Raw genomic sequence first — 8,000 nt, forward strand, 5'->3', positions numbered from 1 at the left:
ACCTGGGCACACTGCTGGCTTATATTCAGCTGCTTGTCAGTTAGAACCCCCAGGTCCTTTTCTGCCAGACACTTTCCAGCCACACTTCCCCAAGCCTGGAGCGTTGCCTGGGGTTGTTGTGGCCCAAGTGCAGGACCTGACACTTGGCCTTGTTGAAGCCCAGACCATTAACATCAGCCCAACAATCTAATTTATCCAAGTCTCTCTGTAGAGCCTCCCTATTCTCATGCAGATCAACACTCCTACCTAGCTTGGTGTCATCTGCAAACTTACTGATACTACACTCTATGTCCTTATCAAGATCATCAATAAAGATGTTAAACAGAAATGGTCCCAACACTGAACCCTGAGGAACACCAGTTGTGACTGGCTGCCAGCTGGATTTGACTCCACTGACCACCACTCTTTGGGCCCAACTGTCTGCCTCCATCTGTCTTGGAGGCAGGGAGAAGCTGGACCTGCTGGAACTGTCCTGTGCCAGCAGCTCTGCTAACTTCCTGCAGTCAGGACCTAACTATAAAAATTGTCTCTGTGTCAGTTCTTGGGCAGAAGATGCAGGTCAGCTGGAAAGGCAACAGCCTACCCCAGTCTCTGTTTTTACCAGTGCTTATATTTGGTCTCAGGACTGGAAAACTAACATACAACTAGACCTAATATAACCAACTAACATAACAGCCCGACCAAACCTCTGCAGAGGAACTGAGCAGCATGTCTTTCTGTGCAGCCTGGAAGAGCTGAATCCCTGGTAACGTCTCTCCCAGGAACCTTCCAAAACCAAATGCAGTTCCTCTCCTTCCCCTTCGGCATCACCAAAATGGGTGGATCAGAAACCACCACAACCCTTTTTATCACAACAGAGCAGGCAAGTACAGACCAGAGAGAACAGAGTACAGATCCGAGCTCTGTTGTGCCAGCAAGTCCAAGCCTTTTTAAGGTCACAGTGCTTTTGCTTTAAACAGAGCTGTGGAAAGCTGGGCTGTATTTTGAATTGAAAATGAATTGGATTACTTCTATGTAAAACAAAATAATTAAAAAATGTAACTGCCTCCACTGAAGCGTGGAAGGGAGGCAGTGGGTATTTTAGCAACCCTTGCACAGAGATTTATTGAGGGCAATAATGGATGAGACCGGATTTGTGAGAAGCAGGCACCAGGCTGTCTTCACAGGCAAAGGTCTGCCTTTCTCATTTTCACAGGTCTGCCTGAGAAATTAAATGGAATGCATTAAAAAAAAAAAAAAAAAAAAAACAGTGCCACTCCTGGGAAATAAAATGGAAGTCAATAAAAAAAAAAAAAAAAAAAAAAAAAAGACAAAAAAAAGACAAACACCATCTTCAACAGAGCTTGAAATTAAGTTTGTGCAAGAGCCTCTGGATTGTCCCAGGGGAGGGGACTTCCCCTCCTCCAAGTGTAATTTCACCTCCAATCAGCCCTGAACGTGATGAGAGACAGAGAAGTACCTCGCTCCATTTAATAAAATTCATTCTTGCTTGCTCTTTTTCTTTCCCTTTCTCCTCCCTACCTCGTCTCCTGGGGCCTGCACTAGATCCCTGTTGAAAATGCAGTAGAGTGGCTGGGGAACAGGGCCAAAGGAAGGGAGGAATGATGCGCTGGTGATACCAAACAGGGTGCTCATGCAGTTCTGGTCATTGTGTCTTATCCACTGCCCTCCCACTTCCCAGGGTTTCTATCAAGTGAAGAGGAAGGTAGAATTAGTCCTTGCAGTGGCATTGTAGAGACTTTCAGCCACTACAGCCAAGAAAAGCTGACCCTCTTTTTTGGGGGGGGATGACTGTGTTTTCTAGTGGGGCAGATGTTTCAAATACCTTTGGCCACAGCAGTTCTTTCTCATCCTTTCCCAGGATCTTGACTTAAAAACTTCACATTGCACTTTAAGCAACACCTTTGTGATTTTTATTGCACCAGTATGTCTTTGTCTTGTACTCTAGTACGCCAATTTTTTTAGCAATGCTTCTGCCAAAGAGTCTTAAAAGTGCTTCCACATTTCTGAGAGGTGGGTCCCTTGTTAAAAAAAGACAGCTATTGTGATGTTCCTTGGCCAAACAATAGAGTAAATCAGAGAGAGGATTAAGAACAGGACCTGGGTCTACTAGCTTCTCCCAGTCTCATGGACTAGCCAACAGCGGGCTCCTGTCAAACAGGCCAACCCGTTCTCCTCTGGTCTGTAGAGAGAAGGAAGAAGCAAGGGACTACGAGTTGTTTCTCTGCTTGATCCCACTGGATTGACACCTAGTGCTCTAGTGAGAGTTTATGCATTTTTCCCAGTGTGTTGTAGCTTACAGGGACTGGCAGAAGCAGGGACTGAAACACTGTGCAGTTGGTGAGGAAGACTGTACCTCGTAATGTCTGAGCCTGTACTTCCTTACCCTGTTGCTGCTGCTCCTCAGTGTCTCCCCGTCACCCCAGGAGATGCAGTGAGCTGTAGTGCAGAGGGCCACAAGCTGCTGCCCTTATGGACCTTGGATCAATTTTTGCTGACACCTGAGATGCGATGTGTACCCACATTCCTGCAGGAGATTCCTTGTGTCTTATCAAACTGCTGCCAAGAGAGCTTGTCCTGGCTCTTCCCAGAGGGGAGGACAGTGCACAGAAGCTAAGTGGCCCAACAGAGCTGGAGTGGAAACCATATGTCCTGCAGAACAGACTTCATATCGTCACCCAGTAGACCTCCAAAGAACTCAGGCAGCCTGCTCCCTGCCAGCAGCAGCCTTGTTTAGGCATGACCATGCAACACAGCTTGCCATTACACTAACTTCGTGGCACCTTTCCCCTCTTGGTTGTGATGGAGAACTGACCACCTTATCTATTTTTTGACCACTACACCTTTCTGAGCTGTGGTCAGCACCTTTGCAGAGCTATCTCAGTAGGGATGGTCACCATGTCATCAAAATGACAGCTAGAGATGCCATGAGATGACAGAGTTTAGGCTATAATCTCCTGCCTCCTTCTGTCTCTTCATCTCCACAATGCAGGCACCACTTTCAGGGACCTGAAATGTTTCTGCATGAATTTCTTTTGTGGCATTTGGGTCAAATGAAGACTGAAGGGAGTACCCTTGAAATGGGTTCAACTACAACAGGTATGTTCTCCATTACATACTCCGCTGCATTTTCCTGGAAAAGAAGTAAGTGTTTACACTGCAAAACAAGACAATGGGGCAAGATTGTACTATTCACATCATATTTAATAACGCTCTAGTACCATTCAATATAAATAAATAACCATTAAAAATTACTTTCTGGACATTCTCTTTCCTGTGTCAATAGTATTTTCTGCAACAGGAAATGTTAGTAATATTCATTGGTTGGTGAATCGGATGAATCTCAGAGAACATGAATGTCAGATACTAATACGCTAGTAAAAACCAAGCGCTGGGAGGCCTTCTCTTCTTTAGACACTTCGGGCTTGATCTACAGCTTCCCTCCTTACTGCATTCATTGCATTCACTTTCCCTGAAGCCTGTAACCCTGACTGCTGCTCCATTCCTGTGTTTTCCCACAAAAAAACTTCTGCCACCTAGCAGCCATCTCAACTCATGGTGTCTGTTACCTACCCTTACCTAATACATCTTGACCAGTAGCAGTCCTGTCTGTTCTTAGGCTGCTCTACAGGGAAAAGACTATTGGTGCTGAACTGGTCCAAACATCTGCTAGCCTGGAATATCAATTGTGTACATCCATGCTGTCCATACAAGGTCTCAGTCCTGCACAATTTAGTGACTGACAGAAGTTCTTGATTCATAGAAAGTTTCCTCCACAGGCCTAGGCTGGGGCAAGACTGGAGACAGAGCTATACGGCTGGACGTGAGAGCAGGCTCCAACCAGCACGGAACTGACAGTGTAGTGCATATCACTGGAATCGAGGTTCCCAGTGGGAAAAACAGGCGTGATAATGTTGCTTTCTTATAGGGATACAGAGAGAACAACTCGCTCAAAATGTGAGGGAGTTATCATTTGCAGTGGAAAAGGACCCTTGCTACAAACACCCACCAGCAGTGCCAAAATCCCATGGAGGACCTGTGTGAGATTAAAGGCTGGAGCGTTAACCACCATATCCCCTCCTGCTCATACGGGCAGAAACCCTGCCCATCTCAGAGGGGAAAATGCAGGATCATAAATCAACTCCTTTATTCTCTTGTTCATTCATGGAAACCACAAAGAATGGGACTTAATCTTGGTTTAATGCTGGGTGGAAGCATTAAGCCCACCTGCCTGGTGGCCAGGATGGGTTAGCAAAGCCCACTGGAGTGCAACGCCTGTTGCCTCCTGCAGAGGACATGACACAAAGCTCTGACAAATGGAGAATGAAAAGTGTTTTGTGGGTGCCAGGCTTCCTTCATGCTATTCAGTACCGGTAAGCCAGACCCTTGCTCTCTAAGGATCTTTCCAGGGCCCAGAGAAGACACCGTTTTCATGGTCCATTCAGTATTCCTTCATGCTGAGATGGCTTACAGGGTGGCCTTGTAGTGCTGAGTGTGTTCATCCAGAAACACCCTGACCTAAGCCTCCCTAAACATAGTCTACATTTATCTATTTGCTGTCTGGTTTTTGCTTTCTTCTGCCTCCCTTTCTGACAGGAGCCATCTCACCCCCTTTGCCCCCTCCTGTACTCTGACAGCAGGATGCACAGCTGCTTGTTCCCCATGTGAGGAAACATCAACTGATTCCCTCTCTCAGAATCCCTTCAAAGAGCCCCCTTCGTGGAGGCTTCCCAAGATCCCATGAGGACTATCTGCTGAGTGAGGCATTCCTTTTCACATGTTTTTACCTCACTATGACTGCTTGGGAGCCAGAAACTTAGTGCCACCCACGTCTCTTGCATAAAGGAACTGTAATTCCCTTCGCTGTACTCCCCTCCTTGCTGTGTTTCTGATTATTTTGCCAGTTTAAGACACTATTGTAAAGAAATCCCAGGGAGCACAAAACATACGACATTCATCACTGAGCGCCAAGCTCTGCTTTTCTGAGGTGAGGAGAAAAATATTCTTTCTTCATCAACACGTCAGGTGGTCTAAGCAAAAAACCAAAACTCATCAAGGAATAGGCAGAGGATTCTAGAATAAATAAATCAACAAATAAATAAGTTCCTGTCAACCCAGATTTTTTTGGGTGGGGGATGATTCAATTGCTCATAACTTTCTCCCAGCTGTGAAATCTTCTATATGTTTTGAATGCCTAAAGCTTTGTTTCTCATGGCTTGAGTGAATATGGTTTTCAGGATATGCTCAGACAGGTTTCTGGGTTATTCAAGGAATCTTCCTGGAAAAGTCACAGTGACACCACTCCCCACGCACACACATGGTACCAACACTTGTGCTTTTAATCCAGTGCATCTTTCCTTCGGTCCTCATTTGCCACCTCCTTCTTTGTGGGCTGCCTTCCACCTGGCTGTCTTCCTGTTTTATTGAGGGAAAGGGAAACCCTTCCACATGACACTGTCTCCTCTCTCTTCACAGCAACACACATGCCTTTCAAATCCAACTGGAAAACCTTGTCACATTTGCTATTTCAGTTGTTGCCTGTGTGCTCGAGATACGTTTCCTGATGATGTCTCTCCATATTCCTCGATGTTCTGACAGGAGTTGGGTGCAGGCTGAGGGCTCCTCTTCTCTAAACACTTCTCACCACCTACACCTCAGAGAGGCATCTTCCTCTCTGGAGGCCTAGGAAGCAAGTCTGTATGCATGACTTGAGGCTACTGAAGGGGCTGCAGCAGTGTTTCAGGCTAAGAACTACACTTTCAGCGTCCACCCATCTTTGCCCCTGCTTTCTGGTCTCTGCAGCGACATGTGAAGGCATGGCCTTTGAGGTACAGTACCTGCCAGCTCTCCCTGAGTGGGAAAGGAACGTTATCCAGATGGCCCTGGGCCTGGGGATCTAGGATGGCATTTTCCAAAACAACCTTAAGTGAGAACAGTTCAAATTCTCAGCTGAGCATAGGCACCAGATCCATTCTGAACTCTCAAACCCCAAATGAGGCACTTCAACACAGCTCCCTCCCCAGCACGGAAGGCTGATCCATGTAGGTATCCAAGTGCATCCTTCAGCAAGACAGCCTCTCTCAGGCTAGCTTTGTTTTAAAGCTGCTTTGAGAGCATACCAGCCTCAGGCCAACAGGCCTGCCTTTGTGCTCCTGTGACAACTGCCGTCCTTGAACCACAGCAGCTTGCAGCTGCTGTACTGAAGCTCAGGTTTGCTGACGTGCCAGGAGGGATCTCCAGAGGCACCTGCACCCACCCGGGATTTCAGCCTCTATGCTGGTACAGCCACGAATGGAGATTGCATCTAATCAATTTTAACAAATGGTTAAAAACACAGAGCCCGCAGGGGAAGGGAAGCACAGTCCTCTCCCAGGTGGGGAACGGGAGCCAGCGCACAAAGTCCAAGGCGAAGAGCTGTAGGATGGCAGGGCAGCACATCAGCTCTGTCCCTGCTTGTTACCACTTGTCAGGCAGTGGGAGCTGATCAGCGTGGCTACGTTGGGGGGTGCTTATCATCCTCCAGCAGTGGAGCAGAGGGCCAGGCAGAACAGGCAGCATGTGCAGCTGCTGTCGTTGCTAACAAACTTCAGGTGTGATCACTGCCCACTGCCTCTGTCAAAACAAACACAAGATGAGGTAAGAAGGAGAGAGAGGTGATGATACCACATGCAGTACAATAAGGCAGGAGATGCATTTCCAACAGGGCTGTCCCCTGTTGGCTCAGGTAGACACTAGGCAGGCATCAGTAACCACGTTGCTCAGCCACATCTAAGCTCTTGTCTCAGATATGGCTGAAGAGCTGCTTTTTCTATCTGCACTGCTGAGTCCTAACTGGGATATTTTATTTATGAGTTAGAAAAAGTTGCTGAAGGAATTTTTTTTTTTCAGTAAAATAATGATTTTAACCTTTCTGATTTATTATTTTTTTTAAAGAAAGAGCAGGAGGATGAGATCTGAGGATCTCGGTTCAGTCTGTCTGAAAGCTCTGAAATGCATATGAACTTCTTTCCCTGTTTCCAAATCTGACAAGGCAGCAGGAGTCCTATGCTAGCCTAAGCAAACTCTTCTCTCTCAGATGCCTGTACATCGATGTTAGCAGTGACAGTAGGTAGTTTTTATAACATCTTTCCTGAGTGATATTTTTCAGGGCTTTAATGTAGAAAAGCATGAAGCAAAAGTAACTTCCATCTCCTGCTCTCAGAAGCCAAAGCCTGTGTTTCAAGGGGGTTTCAATATAGTCATCAGGGACATATACTATAATAGATTTCAGTTGCTCTTGGCCCCTGTTGCAATACAGAAAATTCCAAGGATTTCCCTGGTCCTCCACATTTCCCTTCCTACTCTGCATGTCCACACATGCATGTCCAGTGTTTCTCAGAGATCATTTTTATGGCTATTTTCCACAATATCTGCACAGTGAAAGCATTCGTCCAGCTGGAGATGGGCTCAGAGATTCCCTTTTTGTCCTTCCTGCTCCTCCATTTTGAACAAAGAGGATGGGGAAGTAGCTGAGGATCTCACGCCTGATCCTCCATCCCAAGCACATCTTAGATCCTGCCAAATGATTCTCAGGGCAGCAAAAAAAGCGGAATTTCAAGTGCAGGAAAGAAGAACACTTCCCTTTTTTTTAACATTCTTTTTCTTTTGTTGTCTCTCACAAAGAGAAAAACCCTGATGTGTCTTACTGCTAAATCTTTGCAGATCTGCTCTCATTTGGCATGGAGAGTTTCCTCCCCTAGACTCAACAAAAGCCGCCACAGTTCAGCTGGATGCAGGGTGGGGTGGTGGGAATGAGGGCAAGGAAGAGAGTGCACTCCAGGTGGGACAAAATAACTGCGATATATGAAGCACCCGTTGAAGCCTGATCTTCTGTGTCTGTGGCTAACCACCAAGCAGGCACACGTGCCAAATAGCCACACAAGTGGACTACCTAGAGATTAACAGAGCACCAAATCTCACACCAAGCAATCTCTACCTGGCTCACATCTGCAGGTGTTAAA

Source organism: Chaetura pelagica, unplaced genomic scaffold, assembly GCF_000747805.2.
Source record: "Chaetura pelagica isolate M959 unplaced genomic scaffold, ChaPel_1.0 scaffold65, whole genome shotgun sequence".
NCBI lineage: Eukaryota > Metazoa > Chordata > Aves > Apodiformes > Apodidae > Chaetura > Chaetura pelagica.